At 36.3% G+C, this 20,044-nt stretch overlaps 1 long non-coding RNA gene across 1 annotated transcript; it reads left to right on the plus strand.

Annotated features, from left to right (window-relative positions):
* Positions 1 to 212: 212 nt before the first annotated feature.
* Positions 213 to 1,818, plus strand: LOC139848380 (uncharacterized). The gene is made up of 3 exons (XR_011759931.1): positions 213 to 594; positions 727 to 880; positions 1,150 to 1,818. It is a non-coding gene; the product is annotated as an uncharacterized lncRNA (long non-coding RNA).
* Positions 1,819 to 20,044: the final 18,226 nt, after the last annotated feature.

The raw sequence follows: 20,044 nt of genomic DNA on the forward strand, positions 1-20,044 counted from the left end.
TAAAAAGAGAGGTTTTTTTACTGTAGCAGGGTAGCATTGTAATTTCACTGGACTAAAAAATTCTCCTGGCTTCTTGTTCACGATATTGCCACTTGGGAGCTTTTTATTGGTAAACTACAAGCTTTTGACACATGTCTTGAAAAATGCCACGTTTCCAACCATGAATTATCTCCACTTTTATTTCACTCATATAACATCCATGTACAGAAACAGATATCGACTTCATCTTCTTTGTTTTATCTTTTTGGAACATATTTTTGTAATTTGTAATATATGCTTCTTCAATATAAAAGAATTGCAGCTAATCTGTTTCTTTGTTTCTATTTGCTTTTTTAAACCCTCATCTATCGATTTTCATGGACTTTGGGGTTTAATTTCTTTAGCCTTCATCTGTTGATTTTCATGAAAATTAGGGTTTTAATTATATTTTGATTTCATTTTCATTGCAGATGCAGATATCAACTGAAGGTTATTTGTATCAAGTGCGTTGGACGATAATCCAACTCAAGGGAGCGATTAAATGATTGGAGCGATTAAATGATTCGAGAGGATGTTAGGACAGTGAAGAATTGAAGATTATTAGGTTCGAATTGGGTAACTTTTTTTTTTTTTTTTTTTTATGTTTCTGTTGTTTTGTGTTTTCTTAATTGCAACAGCAAGTCAGTATGACTAACTTTATAAGTTTCATGTGTTTGGTATTTTTTTTTTTCTTTTATGTATATTCAGGTGGTTTAACTACACTGAATTGGGTGTGCTTAATTGATTTGTGGTATCATAAACGTGTGCTCCTTATTTTTTAGTGTACAATTTAAGTTGTAGTAACATCAACATCATGTTCTTGGATTATGCTTACACTTCATTGGAAGAATGTGGGTGGCAGGTAATTTTTATAGTTATGCTTTTGAAATTTGTATGCCTATCTTCAACTTCCATTAAAATAGGGTTGATCATTTCAATATTAGATATTAGGGCACAGTTTTTCCCAATTTCATCGTCAGTCGAACTTTTGATACAAAAAGTTTAAAATTCCGTTTATACATATAACATATGTAATAGAAAACTTAGAATTATAATAATAAGAAAATCTTTTGTGTAGCTGTAGGACTTGACACTTAAATAGTAAGCTGATTTTTAAGGTTGGTAATGTAGGTGAAACGATAACCATTGTTGGTGACCCCTATCCTACGTTGTTGAGGTACTTAGATTGTACACATTCCGAGCCACGTTATGTGTTTCAGGATGATGTTTTTTTTTCTTTCCAGTTTTAGATTATGGAATATGTAAGCTCGATTAAGTTTCAACTTTAGTGATGAGTTCGGTTTAACAATGATCATTTAATAAAAGCATAAACTCAAAAGTGGCTCTGAATTGTTTTTATTCACTGTGTTTTGTTCTATTCAAAGCTTAGATCAAGAATCCTAAACCACCGAGTAATACATCTCTGTTTGCCTTTTGCTTTTGCTGACTTTGGTGTCTGTTCATTTTACGTAAGCAGGGATCAAAGATTGGTTCTCTTCTCGTGTTTAGAATTGACCCACTTTTTAGCCATATGAATTCTTAATTGTTTCTGTATGTAACTCGGAGCATTTTTCTATGCATTTGTGTGAATTTTATGTTGAATGTCCTTGAAAATGACCATGTCAACCTGCATCAAGTCGAATTCTCCTTTACATGGTAGCTGAAGAGACGACTAATGAAGGGGTTAATGTGTCTTAAATCACAAACTGGGCCGTGCATATGCACGGCGTTTAGCCTCCTAGTATATATAAACAAACTAAAGGAATTTGTAACTTAACATAAATAAATTTTAGATTTCACGTTTAGGCCAAATTGAGTAAAAAGTATAATTCATATCAGAAGTATAAGAATTTCTCTCGGAACTCCTTTGAACATGTAGACTTCATTAAGTTTTGTTAAAAACATATGTTGTCTAACTCTTTTGCGTATCGTTCTTGGCAACTGCTCTATCAAATGTTGTTATTCAAGCTCTCAGCCTTGAATCTTAAAGGTTATGCACGAAAAAATTTGATCTTTAAGTCTAGATGGTATCTGGTTCTTAGTTAAAAAAATTGGATGTCGTTTCAATATTCTTTCTCTACAAGGAAACAGACTAGGACGTTTCAGTTTTTTATATATAGCTTGATATGTTCAAATGTTCAAACTAGTATGGCGATACAAATTTTGTTAGACTTATTATTATTTATTCTTCATTATTATGTCCTAGTCTATTTATGCATCATGATGATTTAATATTAGTTATGAACATTATGTTATAAGAATTTTGAGATGATCATATCCTTAATGTAAGTCTTAATGTATGTCGTAAGTTATAAGACTCTTGATTTGTGTCTTATTTATCACAATTATGATAAGTCTTATTTATCAATAAAATTCTCTAGTTGGCCGTGGACTAAAGCAATCACAACGATTGCATATAACCACGTTATTTTTCTTGTGTCGATTTAATTTTTCGCATTATTATCTTCGTTTATCTTTTGTGGATTGAGTAATTTTCTTCAATTAATTATTTTGTTGGGTCCTAAAATCCTAACATTGGTGTATTCCCCACAACCCTATATGTTTGAATGTAAATATCATTCACAGGTTTAAATTAATTGTTACCTGATAGTTCTTGGAGAGACCATAAAGGTGGATCTTGAGTGGCTAGGATTGGCCAAGCACCTAATGGAGGCATCCCAACCTTTGGCAAGCCCGTTAATGTCGCTTTTTCTTTTTCCTCCTCGAAATATTCTTCTTCTATCTTGCTGGTTACCGTTGCATCTTCTTCTTCTATCTCGCTCGCCCTTGGATTTTTGAGCCGCTGTGCCATAGCCATCTAAATCTATATATACACACACATGACATGACACACCTTAAGATAATGGTGGAATCACAATAAATAGGAGTTTTTTTAAGTGAAGGTGGTAAGTTCTAAAAGTATTTCGAATCTATTACTCAAAACCAAATCACAATAAATAGGTTTAAAAAAAGGAAAAAAAGAAAGTGAAGGTGGTAAGTTCTAAAAGTATTTCGAATCTATTACTCAAAACCAAATCACAATAAATAGGTTTAAAAAAAAGGAAAAAAAGAAAAAAAATAAAAAAAATAAAAAAAATAAGGAAAAAAGGAAAGAAAAAAAAAGGAAAAAAAGGAAAAAAGAAAAAAAGAAAAAAAGGAAAAAAAGAAAAAAGGAAAAAAGGAGAAAAAAAGATAAAAAAAAAGGAAAAAGAGAAAGGGGGGAAATAAAAATAAAGGAAAAAAAGAAAAAACAAATGGAGACGCAATAAAAATGGTAGAATTAAATTTTTCTGGGTTTTAAATATGCTTAAAGTTCAATTTAGGTTATAAGGAACGGTTATGTCGCCAATAAATCAACGCTTAATGTTGACTTGATTAATAGAGCCAACAGTAGGTTTGTAAATATACTATACAGCAAGTTAAATGAGGGTTGTTTGGGTGAGATTTTTATTCCAAAGAATACTTACCCGATCGATGCTTCGTGTGTTTGCCTCAACTCCCAAATGCGATGAAGGTTGGCCCTGAACACAACTCTAACATATAATTGTTAGTCTCGATTTAACAACAAGAAGTTTGTAAAGGGGTGGTGAATATTTAATGACCCGACATAATCCATCTGGACGAATACATTACATTTGGTTACATCGCGAGGTATTTGACCTCTATATGATACATTTTTCAAACATTGCATTCGTTTTTAAAAGACAAACTTTCATTACATCGAAAGTTGACGGCATGCATACCATTTCATAATATATCCAACAATAATTGACCTAATCTGTCATAATAATCTTTATTGAACTCAACGACTTGAATGCAACGTCTTTTGAAATATGTCATGAATGACTCCAAGTAATATCTCTAAAATGAGCAAATGCACAGCGGAGGATTTCTTTCATACCTGAGAATAAACATGCTTTAAAGTGTCAACCAAAAGGTTGGTGAGTTCATTAGTTTATCGTAATCGATTATTTCCATAATTTTAATAGACCACAAGATTTCTATTTTCATTTTTTTTTTCATAAACATCATCTCGTATCAGGCATTTCGTGAAATGTCCCGTTCTTATTGATTAAAAATGTTCCATATTAATTGATTTCGTTGCGAGGTTTTGACCTCTATATGAGACGTTTTTCAAAGACTGCATTCATTTTTAAAACAAACCATAACCTTTATTTCATAAATAAAGGTTTAAAAAGCTTTACGTAGATTATCAAATAATGATAATCTAAAATATCCTGTTTACACATGACCATTACATAATGGTTTACAATACAAATATGTTACATCGAAATCAGTTTCTTGAATGCAGTTTTTACACAATATCATACAAACATGGACTCCAAATCTTGTCCTTATTTTAGTATGCAACAGCGGAAGCTCTTAGTATTCACCTGAGAATAAACATGCTTTAAACGTCAACAAAAATGTTGGTGAGTTATAGGTTTAACCTATATATATCAAATCGTAACAATAGACCACAAGATTTCATATTTCAATACACATCCCATACATAGAGATAAAAATCATTCATATGGTGAACACCTGGTAACCGACATTAACACGATGCATATATAAGAATATCCCCATCATTCCGGGACACCATTCGGATATGATATAAATTTTGAAGTACTAAAGCATCCGGTACTTTGGATGGGGTTTGTTAGGCCCAATAGATCTATCTTTAGGATTCACGTCAATTAGGGTGTCTGTTCCCTAATTCTTAGATTACCAGACTTAATAAAAAGGGGCATATTCGATTTCGATAATTCAACCATAGAATGTAGTTTCACGTACTCGTGTCTATTTTGTAAATCATTTATAAAACCTGCATGTATTCTCATCCCAAAAATATTAGATTTTAAAAGTGGGACTATAACTCACTTTCACAGATTTTTACTTCGTCGGGAAGTAAGACTTGGCCACTGGTTGATTCACGAACCTATAACAATATATACATATATATCAAAGTATGTTCAAAATATATTTACAACACTTTTAATATATTTTGATGTTTTAAGTTTATTAAGTCAGCTGTCCTCGTTAGTAACCTACAACTAGTTCCACAGTTAGATGTACAGAAATAAATCGATAAATATTATCTTGAATCAATCCACGACCCAGTGTATACGTATCTCAGTATTGATCACAACTCAAACTATATATATTTTGGAATCAACCTCAACCCTGTATAGCTAACTCCAACATTCACATATAGAGTGTCTATGGTTGTTCCGAAATATATATAGATGTGTCGACATGATAGGTCGAAACATTGTATACGTGTCTATGGTATCTCAAGATTACATAATATACAATACAAGTTGATTAAGTTATGGTTGGAATAGATTTGTTACCAATTTTCACGTAGCTAAAATGAGAAAAATTATCCAATCTTGTTTTACCCATAACTTCTTCATTTTAAATCCGTTTTGAGTGAATCAAATTGCTATGGTTTCATATTGAACTCTATTTTATGAATCTAAACAGAAAAAGTATAGGTTTATAGTCGGAAAAATAAGTTACAAGTCGTTTTTGTAAAGGTAGTCATTTCAGTCGAAAGAATGACGTCTAGATGACCATTTTAGAAAACATACTTCCACTTTGAGTTTAACCATAATTTTTGGATATAGTTTCATGTTTATAATAAAAATCATTTTCCCAGAATAACAACTTTTAAATCAAAGTTTATCATAGTTTTTAATTAACTAACCCAAAACAGCCCGCGGTGTTACTACGACGGCGTAAATCCGATTTTACGGTGTTTTTCGTGTTTCCAGGTTTTAAATCATTAAGTTAGCATATCATATAGATATAGAACATGTGTTTAGTTGATTTTAAAAGTCAAGTTAGAAGGATTAACTTTTATTTGCGAACAAGTTTAGAATTAACTAAACTATATTCTAGTGATTACAAGTTTAAACCTTCGAATAAGATAGCTTTATATGTATGTATCGAATGATGTTATGAACATAATTACTACCTCAAGTTCCTTGGATAAACCTACTGGAAATGAGAAAAATAGATCTAGCTTCAAAGGATCCTTGGATGGCTTGAAAGTTCTTGAAGCAGAATCATGACACGAAAACAATTTCAAGTAAGATTTCCACTCGAAATAAGATTGTTATAGTTATAGAAATTGAATTAAAGTTTGAATATGATTATTACCTTGTATTAGAAAGATAATCTACTGTAAGTAATAAAGGTTTCTTGATCTTGGATGATTACTTGGAATGGATTTAGAAAACTTGGAAGTAAACTTGCAATCTTGGAAGTATTCTTGATTTTATGAAACTAGAACTTTTGGAATTTATGAAGAACACTTAGAACTTGAAGATAGAACTTGAGAGAGATCAATTAGATGAAGAAAATTGAAGAATGAAAGTGTTTGTAGGTGTTTTTGGTCGTTGGTGTATGGATTAGATATAAAGGATATGTAATTTTGTTTTCATGTAAATAAGTCATGAATGATTACTCATATTTTTGTAATTTTATGAGATATTTCATGCTAGTTGCCAAATGATGGTTCCCACATGTGTTAGATGACTCACATGGGCTGCTAAGAGCTGATCATTGGAGTGTATATACCAATAGTACATACATCTAAAAGCTGTGTATTGTACGAGTACGAATACAGGTGCATACGAGTAGAATTGTTGATGAAACTGAACGAGGATGTAATTGTAAGCATTTTTGTTAAGTAGAAGTATTTTGATAAGTGTCTTGAAGTCTTTCAAAAGTGTATGAATACATATTAAAACACTACATGTATATACATTTTAACTGAGTCGTTAAGTCATCGTTAGTCGTTACATGTAAATGTTGTTTTGAAACCTTTAGGTTAACGATCTTGTTGAATGTTGTTAACCCATTGTTTATTATAACAAATGAGATGTTAAATTGTTATATTATCATGATATTATGATATATAATATATTTTAGTATGATATATATACAGTTAAATGTTGTTACAACGATAATCGTTACATATATGTCTCGTTTCGAAATCATTAAGTTAGTAGTCTTATTTTTACATATGTATTTCATTGTTAATACACTTAATAATATATTTACTTATCATTTAACATAATTAACCAAGTGTATCAATATCTTAATATGATTCATATGTACCTAGTAAGACGTTGTTATAACGATAATCGTTATATATATCGTTTTCGAGTTTCTTAAATTAATAGTCTCATTTTTATGTATATAACTCATTGTTAAAATGCCTAATGAGATACATACTTATAATAAAATCATGTTAACTATATATATAACCATATATATGTCATCGTATAGTTTTTACAAGTTTTAACGTTCGTGAATCACCGGTCAACTTAGGTGGTCAATTGTCTATATGAAACCTATTTCAATTAATCAAGTCTTAACAAGTTTGATTGCTTAACATGTTAGAAACACTTAATCATGTAAATAAAAATTTCATTTAATATATATATAAACATGGAAAAGTTCGGGTCACTACAGTACCTACCCGTTAAATAAATTTCGTCCCGAAATTTTAAGCAGTTGGAGGTGTTGACGTATCTTCTGGAAATAAATGCGGGTATTTCTTCTTCATCTGATCTTCACGCTCCCAGGTGAACTCGGGTCCTCTACGAGCATTCCATCGAACCTTAACAATCGGTATCTTGTTTTGTTTAAGTCTCTTAACCTCACGATCCATTATTTCGACGGGTTCTTCAATGAATTGAAGTTTTTCATTGATTTGGATTTCGTCCAACGGAATAGTGAGATCTTCTTTAGCAAAACATTTCTTCAAATTTGAGACGTGGAAAGTGTTATGTACAGCCGCGAGTTGTTGAGGTAGCTCCAGTTGGTAAGCTACTGGTCCGACACGATCTATAATCTTGAATGGTCCAATGTACCTTGGATTTAGTTTCCCCCATTTACCAAATCGAACAACGCCTTTCCAAGGTGAAACCTTAAGCATGACCATTTCTCCAATTTCAAACTCTATATCTTTTCTTTTTCTGTCCGCGTAGCTCTTTTGTCGACTCTGGGCGGTTTTCAATCTTTGTTGAATTTGGATGATTTTCTTGGTAGTTTCTTGTATTATCTCCGGACCCGTAATCTGTCTATCCCCCACTTCACTCCAACAAATCGGAGACCTGCACTTTCTACCATAAAGTGCTTCAAACGGCGCCATCTCAATGCTTGAATGGTAGCTGTTGTTGTAGGAAAATTCTGCTAACGGTAGATGTCGATCCCAACTGTTTCCGAAATCAATAACACAAGCTCGTAGCATGTCTTCAAGCGTTTGTATCGTCCTTTCGCTCTGCCCATCAGTTTGTGGATGATAGGCAATACTCATGTCTAGACGAGTTCCCAATGCTTGCTGTAATGTCTGCCAGAATCTTGAAATAAATCTGCCATCCCTATCAGAGATAATAGAGATTGGTATTCCATGTCTGGAGACAACTTTCTTCAAATACAGTCGTGCTAACTTCTCCATCTTGTCATCTTCTCTTATTGGCAGGAAGTGTGCTGACTTGGTGAGACGATCAACTATTACCCAAATAGTATCATAACCACTTGCAGTCCTTGGCAATTTAGTAATGAAATCCATGGTAATGTTTTCCCATTTCCATTCCGGGATTTTAGGTTGTTGTAGTAGACCTGATGGTTTCTGATGTTCAGCTTTGACCTTAGAACACGTCAAATATTCTCCTACATATTTAGCAATATCGGCTTTCATACCTGGCCACCAAAAATGTTTCTTAAGATCCTTGTACATCTTCCCCGTTCCAGGATGTATTGAGTATCTGGTTTTATGAGCTTCTCTAAGTACCATTTGTAACATCCCGCGTTTTTCCGTTAAATTTAATTTTAACACCGTCTTTTTTTTTAAAACATAATCTTTCGTATTTAAATTAATAGTTTCCGTGAGTAACGTTCATTATATTCCCGCTATTTAATTTTGACATCACCCGTTACTCGAGCGTTTTAAAATATTCGTTTGGTTAATTACCGCACCCGCTTTGAAACTTGAGGGACCAATCTCGTCACTTGGCCAAATTGGGGCAACTAGCCACCACCTCCCCACCTTCCTCACCATTCAATCACCTCCATCTCTCTCTCTTTCTCTCTAGCAAGAACACACACACAAACACCCAATTCAAACATTCATCATCTAAATTCGGATCGGGAAGCAAACTTCAAAACAAATTACATATTCGTGATCTTCTCTTCATCCTCTACATTTTGATACCAATTTCATCAAGTTTGGGTAACTTTCTAAAAACTCTAGATTTCTATAAATTCGTGTTTTTGACTTGAAATTGTGTTGGTTAGTGTCTATGGCTCGTGTATAACATGAATATATGATTTGTATTCTCGATCTTGATGTTTTGGTGTAACTAGCTTGAAAATGAAAAGTGTATGCTTAATCCTTGATTTTGGATGATCAAATGTTGTTAGATTGTTAAAGTGCATGTTTTAAAAGTGTTACTAGTATCATTAGCTTCGTTTTGATGTATAGGTTGATTAAGGAAACTCCAAAAACATGATTATTGATTTTGAGATGTTTGACTAGGGTTTGATAGTTCTTGACATGAATTTTTGGATGCTTGAATGCCATGAAATGTTAATTGTTAGTGTTTAGTAGTAATGTATGCTTCATTACTTTCGAAACGGCATATCGTATGTGTAAATTGGATTCCCGAATCATAAAATACGTTTTACGAACTTGAAACTTTGAAAATAAACCTTTCTTGATCAATTGACGAGTTTTCAGTTATTGTAAATGATGTTTTTGTTTGATGATATGTGGTTAGTTGTATTGCTCGTCAAAATACCTTTCCAACGATATAAGATATTTGTTTTGGATGTTTACGGTTTAGGAATTATGGGTATTTGAAGTTGGATTCGTGCTTGAGTGTGAAAAACTGACCAGAATTCTCTGCCCAGGTAGTGGCGCGGCGCGCCCCATTCCCGCGCGGCGCGCGGATTGGCCTGGCCAGATTCTGCCTTGTTTGGCGCATTTCACGCGAAATGTTTGACTAGCTATCGACCTCCGATTCACATGAAACTTGTTTTAATATACTTGTATATGAATATTTAGCATAGAAAAATAGTCCGGGACCCGACCCGAACGCGTTGACTTTTTCGTTGACTTTGACCAAGTTTGACTTTTAGTCAAACTTAACCAAACTTTTATACAATCATTCTAACATGCTTTTATACTTGTTTCTTGTATGAAACTTGACAACGTGATTCACATGCTATATTTAATCGAGTCGTATTGAGCCATAGGACTAATTGAACACATTTCACCCGACCTTGTGTCGTAACCGGTTAATTGATATAACTTACTTGTTTAGGTCAAGGCTAAGCAACTTTCATGCACACGTTTACTTGTTGAAGTACCTTTATACTCGTGCACTCGAGGTGAGATCATAGTCCCACCTTTTCAACAACTTTTATACTTTTAAATCGTGGGCTGAGAAAACATATACTTTGTTACATCTTGTACTACTTACTTTTATGTTTTGAACACAAGTGTGAAAACAAACATTCCACGTGCGAGTTAGAACAAAAATGCCTCAATTCGATTATCATTAGTTACACTTGCAGGGTGTAAGCGAGAACTTATATTGTGTGGCCATACGGGTTTAACAAACCCTCATTCGGACGGTTCGCTACCGTTATGCGGATGAAATATATTTTTGTGTTTTAGTGCGGGTTCTAGCACTGTGTGATGGGGTAACGTTGGTTAAGTTTTGATAATTGAGTGCTCGCGTATAACAACACTTTTGGAATGCAAATGATTTGGATAATCTACGTTATGGAAATACAAAATCTTGTGGTTCAAAAACAACGTTTAATACTTACTAAACCTATGATTTCACCAACGTTTTCATTGACAGATTTCTATGTTTTTCTCAGGTCTTGCACGATATGTGAAACATGCTTCCGCTTACTATTTGATACTTGCATCCGATGTCGAGTATACATGCATTTCATGGAGCGTCTTTTGACTTTACTTTAAACCGTGTCGCCTAGATTTCAATCGTATCTATAACGTTGTAACTTAACTTTTGGTTGAACAATTCTTGTAAACTTTGAAACAATCTTTATTTTGAAATGAAGGCTACATATTTTGGTCAAACGTTATCTTAAAGACTTATAATCAGGTAATGGGACCCACGTAGCCGACGCCGTCACTTGACGATTTGTCGGGGTCGCTACAGGTGGTATCAGAGCCAGATTTAACCTTAGCCGTAAAGGTAGTCACGCGCGCCGGCTGTCAGGCCGGGCACTCATACGGACTATGCTTTTTGGCGGGTTAATCGTAGAGGGGGTTCTCACAGTGTTACCTGTGACGAAGCATTGGCTCTTACCCCTTGCGATCCCTTGGAATTTGAGGGTTGGCAGTTTGGCAGAAATGCGGGCCGTAAAATCAGTGTCTGAGGTACACTCAGTGGTCACCAAGCGGTTAGCTGGAAAGGCACTGGGTGGGTTTCTACCCCATCTGTCGCTACAGGTGGTATCAGAGCCTTGGTTGTAGGGATTTAGAGTTCATTTGTGTCCACCCCGAGTCATAGGGTACATAGGTGAATCTAGACTACAACCGGCATATAGACAGAAGTAGGAATTACTTGACTATTTGTGCATTTATACTCGAACTCTTCTATCATATCTAACTCGTATTCGATCTTGATCTTACGTTGATAAATTTTGTTGACGCGCCACCTTGACTTTATGAAGTAATGTTAAATGCACAAGAGAATCAGGGTAATATAATTTCCGGGATTATATTACGGTGATTCATATGGACATTCCGACATTATGACATAAAGAATTTAAGGCGAGTCAAGGAAAATTTTTTCTACATCATCATTCCATATCATGATTAGTATTATTGAGAATACTAATCAACGATATTCTTGTGTCTTGAAGGAACAATGCCTCCCCGTCGCGGGCCACGTAATGAAACTTCCGAACAAGCTTTTCAACGCATGATAGCCGCCGCCATAGGTGCGGCTATGGCTAGTATCTCCTCCGACATCAATAACAACCACAACCACAACAACCATGGAGCCGGTAATTCAAACGAGAGTTGCTCCTACAAAACTTTCATGGGGTGCAAACCTCACACCTTCGATGGGACCGGAGGACCGGTTGTGCTCACCCGATGGTTTGAGCAAACAGAAGCCGTTTTTAGCATAAGCGGTTGTCGGGACCAGGACAAAGTCAAATATTCCACCCACACTTTTGCCGGTATCGCCCTCACATGGTGGAATACGTATGTGCTGTCGGTGGGTATCGATGAAGCCCACACACTCTCATGGGCCGACTTAAAGAAAAAGATGATCACCGAATACTTCCCGCGCGAAGAGACCCGTAAGCTCGAACACGAACTAAGAACTTTAAAAGCGGTCGGGAATGACCTAAAGGCATATAATCAACGATTTTCTGAGCTATCCTTGATGTGCCCAAACCTCGTGACCCCCGAACCTCTAAGGGTTGAACTTTACATGGATGGTCTTCCCAAGAGCATCAAACAAGGAGTAATGTCATCCAAACCCAGTAATCACCAAGAGGCCCTGAATATGGCCCGTCAATTGATCGAAACGGTAGATGAGATTGAAGTGCCGGCACCTAAAGCCGAGGATGAGTCGGGTGACAACAAAAGAAAATGGGAAGCCCCCCAATCGAGTAACTACAACAACAACTTTTCCAAGGAACCTCTCACCCCCGTCGGCAAGAAAAGTTATGCCGGGACACGACCTTTTTGCAACAAATGCCACAAGCATCATTTTGGTGAATGTGGCAAGCTAATTTGCCATCGGTGCCAAGGTAGTGGTCATATTGCCAAGTATTGTGGAAGTACCGCCCCCGTCACTCAAAAGGGGCCCGACGCACCAAAGCCGAGTATTTGCTACAAATGCGGCCAATCGGGTCATTTTAGGAATGAATGCCCAAAGAATAAAGCAAAAACCAACGCGCGCCGTCGAACTTACGACATCGACACCTAGGATGCCCGAGACGATGATGGACTAGTCACGGGTACGTTTCCTCACAACAAACCGTATATTTCATACTTATTCGATTCGAGTACCGTTAGACGTTTTATAACCAAGGATTTGACTCGTGCTCTTTATATTCCACCTCTTTCCCCCAGATACTACTTAGACGATTTAAGTGACCGACGGAAAATGTTGTGTGCCTATAAATTTTATTGGATGATATACGTTAAGACTTTTGACTTGACACCTATAGAACTAGGGAGCTCAGAACCTATTCGTAAAAAAAAAAAAAAAAAAAAAAAAAAAAAACCCCATCATCTTGTATAGATTATTGTGAACTGAGTAATTTTCGGTTGGAAACCGATACCCTCTCCCTCGCATCCATGACCTCATGATTATTTGCACGAATCCCGTATGTTCCAAATCGACCTCCGTTCCGGTTATCATCAATTGGGGGTTAAGTGAGACGATGTCTCCTAAGCCACTTTCCGAACTCGCAACGTTAGTTGTAAAACTCTCTTAGTACCGTTTGATTCATTTAGGGCTCGCCCGTATCCATAAACCTCTTGAACCGCGTATGCAAATTCATATAGACTAATCTGTTATCGTATTTATAGATGACATCTTAACTTATTTAAGTAAAGAAGGAAAACGAACAACATCACCATCTTACGCTCGAACTTTTGAGAAAAGAGCAACTTTATACCAAATTCTCCGAGTGAGAATTTCTGTTGAACGAAGTCCAATTTTCTAGACCATGAAGTTAATGGTCAAGGCATTACAATCAATCTCGAAATCAAGCCACATGTAATCAGGAAACTCTCCCAACTCAGACTTGTATTCGTAAAAATCTTAGATCTCACCGGTTGTTACCGAAGATTCATTTCTGACTTTTCTCGTATTACACGACTTTAATCTCTCCGCGATCGAACCTTGAGCGTGATTCTTCACACCAACATTTCTAGTTAAAATCGTATAGCAACAGATGGAACTCAAACATGGAAATATTTCTACATGAACGCCGAAAGGCATACTCTCTCGACTCAAAATTAACGTAACTAAAATTCGTTATTTTGCACGAAGAATTCGAATATTAAACTGTAGATCCGATCAACTTTCTCGTCATCACGTACCACACACATACCTCTGTTATTTCACCGTTACTGTCTGATATTACTGGAATTTAAGATAACACACAATCCAACGATACTTCACTCTTCTTTGACTTAACGTCCTTGTGTTTCTGATAATCGGCCAACTATTATTCAACCCCGAACTATACAACTACGTGTACTATCTTGTTTCTCTTCCAGACTTCAATTTTCGACAACTAGAGGCGCGTTATGGCAACCTCGAGATGTAAGCTCATCCTATTCTCAGTCCTCATTTCACTCCTATCTTTATCGCTCGCATTTCCGTTTAAGGAAACTCCTTGTGACATTTCTCCATGGATAGAGAAATTCCTCATATTATATTAGTATTCGCCACGAGGGTGAATAGTCCTAACGAACATTTCTCGAACCCTAACTGACTTGTTCAAACATATCTTAAGAGATTCTATTCCAACACGGAGTATCTTTGTCAAATATCCCGTATCGAATTACTCGTTTCGCCTCTAGTTTTACAAGAAACCTTGAAGACCCGCTTAGACATGAGTACTGCGTACCACCCACAAACAGACGAACCGAACAAACGAACGATTTACGTCTTCAAAAGACATGTTTCAAACTTGCATGGTCGCTTTTAGTAGATCCCTCTTACAACAGTAGTTACCACTCGTGTGTTCACACGCACTTTCCGAAACCCTATATGACCGCTAATGTCATACCCCTATTCGTTGGACCAAAGCATGTGGCAAACAAAACACCGAATCTTAACTCATCCAAGAAACAACAATTGAGATAATCCAAGTCCGAGAAGGGCTCGAGACAACCCATTGTCGCCAGAAGAGTTATACCAAACTTAGAGGAGAACCTCACAAATCCCAGTGTGTAACCGCGTAATATTGAGAACCCGCACCTTGGAAGGGTGTAATCCGTTTCGGGAATCAGGGAAAGTTAAACCCGCGACATGTTAACCCTTTTGAAACCTTGGGGCGTATTGGAACCGCTCCCTACCGTTTAGAACTTCCGACTCAATTAAGTTTCCGTTTACCCTACATTTCGTGTAACAAACTTAGAAACGTGTCCTGCGGAACAGGAACGTGCAATCCTGCTGGATACATCAACTATCGATGACAAACTTCTCTTCATAGGAAAACCAGTTGAAACCGGGGATCGTAAAAACCAAACTTTAATACAACGTAAAACCCTGACTATCCAAATTCATGAGAACACTCAAGCACGTACCTACACTTATTCATATTATGAACAACGTAAAGTCTCGAGTAAGAGATATCGACTACTACTTCCAACTAAATTTCGGGACGAAATTTCTTTTGAGGTGTGGATAATGTAACATCCCGCGTTTTTCCGTTAAATTTAATTTTAACACCGTCTTTTTTTTTTAAAACATAATCTTTCGTATTTAAATTAATAGTTTTCGTGAGTAACGTTCATTATATTCCCGCTATTTAATTTTGACATCACCCGTTACTCGAGCGTTTTAAAATATTCGTTTGGTTAATTACCGCACCCGCTTTGAAACTTGAGGGACCAATCTCGTCACTTGGCCAAATTGGGGCAACTAGCCACCACCTCCCCACCTTCCTCACCATTCAATCACCTCCATCTCTCTCTCTTTCTCTCTAGCAAGAACACACACACAAACACCCAATTCAAACATTCATCATCTAAATTCGGATCGGGAAGCAAACTTCAAAACAAATTACATATTCGTGATCCTCTCTTCATCCTCTACATTTTGAAACCAATTTCATCAAGTTTGGGTAACTTTCTAAAAACTCTAGATTTCTATAAATTCGTGTTTTTGACTTGAAATTGTGTTGGTTAGTGTCTATGGCTCGTGTATAACATGAATATATGATTTGTATTCTCGATCTTGATGTTTTGGTGTAACTAGCTTGAAAATGAAAAGTGTATGCTTAATCCTTGATTTTGGATGATCAAATGTTGTTAGATTGTTAAAGTGCATGTTTTAAAAGTGTTACTAGTATCATTAGCTTCGTTTTGATGTATAGGTTGATTAAGGAAACTCCAAAAACATGATTATTGATTTTGGGATGTTTGACTAGGGTTTGATAGTTCTTGACATGAATTTTTGGATGCTTGAATGCCATGAAATGTTAATTGTTAGTGTTTAGTAGTAATGTATGCTTCATTACTTTCGAAACGGCATATCGTATGTGTAAATTGGATTCCCGAATCATAAAATACGTTTTACGAACTTGAAACTTTGAAAATAAACCTTTCTTGATCAATTGACGAGTTTTCGGTTATTGTAAATGATGTTTTTGTTTGATGATATGTGGTTAGTTGTATTGCTCGTCAAAATACCTTTCCAACGATATAAGATATTTGTTTTGGATGTTTACGGTTTAGGAATTATGGGTATTTGAAGTTGGATTTGTGCTTGAGTGTGAAAAACTGACCAGAATTCTCTGCCCAGGTAGTGGCGCGGCGCGACCCATTCCCGCGCGGCGCGCGGATTGGCCTGGCCAGATTCTGCCTTGTTTGGCGCATTTCACGCGAAATGTTTGACTAGCTATCGACCTCCGATTCACATGAAACTTGTTTTAATATACTTGTATATGAATATTTAGCATAGAAAAATAGTCCGGGACCCGACCCGAACGCGTTGACTTTTTCGTTGACTTTGACCAAGTTTGACTTTTAGTCAAACTTAACCAAACTTTTATACAATCATTCTAACATGCTTTTATACTTGTTTCTTGTATGAAACTTGACAACGTGATTCACATGCTATATTTAATCGAGTCGTATTGAGCCATAGGACTAATTGAACACATTTCACCCGACCTTGTGTCGTAACCGGTTAATTGATATAACTTACTTGTTTAGGTCAAGGCTAAGCAACTTTCATGCACACGTTTACTTGTTGAAGTACCTTTATACTCGTGCACTCGAGGTGAGATCATAGTCCCACCTTTTCAACAACTTTTATACTTTTAAATCGTGGGCTGAGAAAACATATACTTTGTTACATCTTGTACTACTTACTTTTATGTTTTGAACACAAGTGTGAAAACAAACATTCCACGTGCGAGTTAGAACAAAAATGCCTCAATTCGATTATCATTAGTTACACTTGCAGGGTGTAAGCGAGAACTTATATTGTGTGGCCATACGGGTTTAACAAACCCTCATTCGGACGGTTCGCTACCGTTATGCGGATGAAATATATTTTTGTGTTTTAGTGCGGGTTCTAGCACTGTGTGATGGGGTAACGTTGGTTAAGTTTTGATAATTGAGTGCTCGCGTATAACAACACTTTTGGAATGCAAATGATTTGGATAATCTACGTTATGGAAATACAAAATCTTGTGGTTCAAAAACAACGTTTAATACTTACTAAACCTATGATTTCACCAACGTTTTCGTTGACAGATTTCTATGTTTTTCTCAGGTCTTGCACGATATGTGAAACATGCTTCCGCTTACTATTTGATACTTGCATCCGATGTCGAGTATACATGCATTTCATGGAGCGTCTTTTGACTTTACTTTAAACCGTGTCGCCTAGATTTCAATCGTATCTATAACGTTGTAACTTAACTTTTGGTTGAACAATTCTTGTAAACTTTGAAACAATCTTTATTTTGAAATGAAGGCGACATATTTTGGTCAAACGTTATCTTAAAGACTTATAATCAGGTAATGGGACCCACGTAGCCGACGCCGTCACTTGACGATTTGTCGGGGTCGCTACACCATTTCTCTCATATCTCCAAATTTTGGTACCCAAATTCTTTCAGCCCTATACCGGGTTCCGTCTTCCCGAATATTAAGATGCTTCTCCGATCCTTTGGGTATTTCATCCTTTTAATTTCCCTCTTTTAAAACTCCTTGTTGCGCCTCCTTTATTTGAGTAGTAAGGTTAGTGTGAATCATTATATTCATAGATTTTACTCGAATGGGTTCTCTGTCCTTTCTGCTCAAGGCGTCGGCTACCACATTTGCCTTCCCCGGGTGGTAACGAATCTCAAAGTCATAATCATTCAACAATTCAATCCACCTACGCTGCCTCATATTCAGTTGTTTCTGATTAAATATGTGTTGAAGACTTTTGTGGTCGGTATATATAATACTTTTGACCCCATATAAGTAGTGCCTCCAAGTCTTTAATGCAAAAACAACCGCGCCTAATTCCAAATCATGCGTCGTATAATTTTGCTCGTGAATCTTCAATTGTCTAGACGCATAAGCAATCACCTTCGTCCGTTGCATTAATACACAACCGAGACCTTGCTTTGATGCGTCACAATAAATCACAAAATCATCATTCCCTTCAGGCAATGACAATATAGGTGCCGTAGTTAGCTTTTTCTTCAATAATTGAAACGCCTTCTCTTGTTCATCCTTCCATTCAAATTTCTTCCCTTTATGCGTTAATGCAGTCAAGGGTTTTGCTATTTTGGAGAAATCTTGGATGAATCTTCTGTAGTAACCAGCCAATCCTAAAAATTGACGTATATGCTTCGGAGTTTTTGGGGTTTCCCACTTTTCAACAGTTTCGATCTTTGTCGGGTCCACCTGGATACCTTCTTTGTTCACTATGTGACCGAGGAATTGAACTTCTTCCAACCAAAATGCACACTTTGAAAACTTAGCGTACAGTTTTTCTTTCCTCAATACTTCTAGCACTTTTCTCAAATGTTCTTCGTGCTCTTGATCATTCTTTGAGTAAATAAGTATGTCATCGATGAAAACAATGACAAACTTGTCAAGATATGGCCCACACACTCGGTTCATAAGGTCCATGAACACAGCTGGGGCGTTAGTCAATCCAAACAGCATAACCATAAACTCGTAATGACCATAACGCGTCCTAAAAGCAGTTTTTGGAATATCATCCTCCTTTACTCGCATTTGATGATATCCAGAACGTAAATCGATCTTTGAATAAACCGACGAGCCTTGTAGTTGATCAAATAAGTCGTCAATTCTCGACAGTGGATAACGGTTTTTGATGGTAAGTTTGTTCAACTCTCTGTAGTCAATACACAACCTAAATGTACCATCCTTCTTCTTGACAAACAAAACAGGAGCTCCCCATGGTGATGTGCTTGGTCGAATGAAACCACGTTCTAATAGGACTTGCAGTTGGCTTTGCAGTTCTTTCATCTCGCTGGGTGTGAGTCTATAAGGAGCATGAGCTATTGGTGCAGCTCCTGGTACAAGATCTATTTAAAATTCGACAGATCGATGTGGAGGTAGTCCCGGTAATTCTTTCATAAATACATCGGGAAATTCTTTTGCGATGGGAACATCATTGATGCTCTTTTCTTCAGTTTGTACTTTCTCGACGTGTGCTAGAATAGCATAGCAACCTTTTCTTATTAGTTTTTGTGCCTTCAAATTACTAATAAGATGTAGCTTCGTGTTGCCCTTTTCTCCGTACACCATTAAGGGTTCTCCTTCTTCTCGTACAATGCGAATTGCATTTTTATAACATACGATCTCTGCTTTCACCTTCTTCAGCTAGTCCATGCCAACTATTACATCAAAACTCCCTAACTCTACTGGTATCAAATCAATCTTAAATATTTAGCTACCCAGTTTAATTTCTCGATTCCGGCATATATTATCTGCTGAAATTAATTTACCATTTGCTAATTCGAGTAAAAATTTACTATCCAACTGCGTCAATGGACAACTTAATTTAGCTCAATAATCTCTACTCATATAGCTTCTATCCGCACCCGAATCAAATAAAACGTAAGAAGATTTATTGTCAATAAGAAACGTACCCGTAACAAGCTCCGGGTCTTTCTGTGCCTCTGCCGCATTAATATTGAAAACTCTTCCGCGGCCTTGTCCATTCGTGTTCTCCTGGTTCGGGCAATTTCTAATAATGTGGCCCGGTTTTCCACATTTATAACAAACTACATTGGC

This window comes from Rutidosis leptorrhynchoides, chromosome 5 (genome assembly GCF_046630445.1).
Source record: "Rutidosis leptorrhynchoides isolate AG116_Rl617_1_P2 chromosome 5, CSIRO_AGI_Rlap_v1, whole genome shotgun sequence".
Lineage (NCBI taxonomy): Eukaryota > Viridiplantae > Streptophyta > Magnoliopsida > Asterales > Asteraceae > Rutidosis > Rutidosis leptorrhynchoides.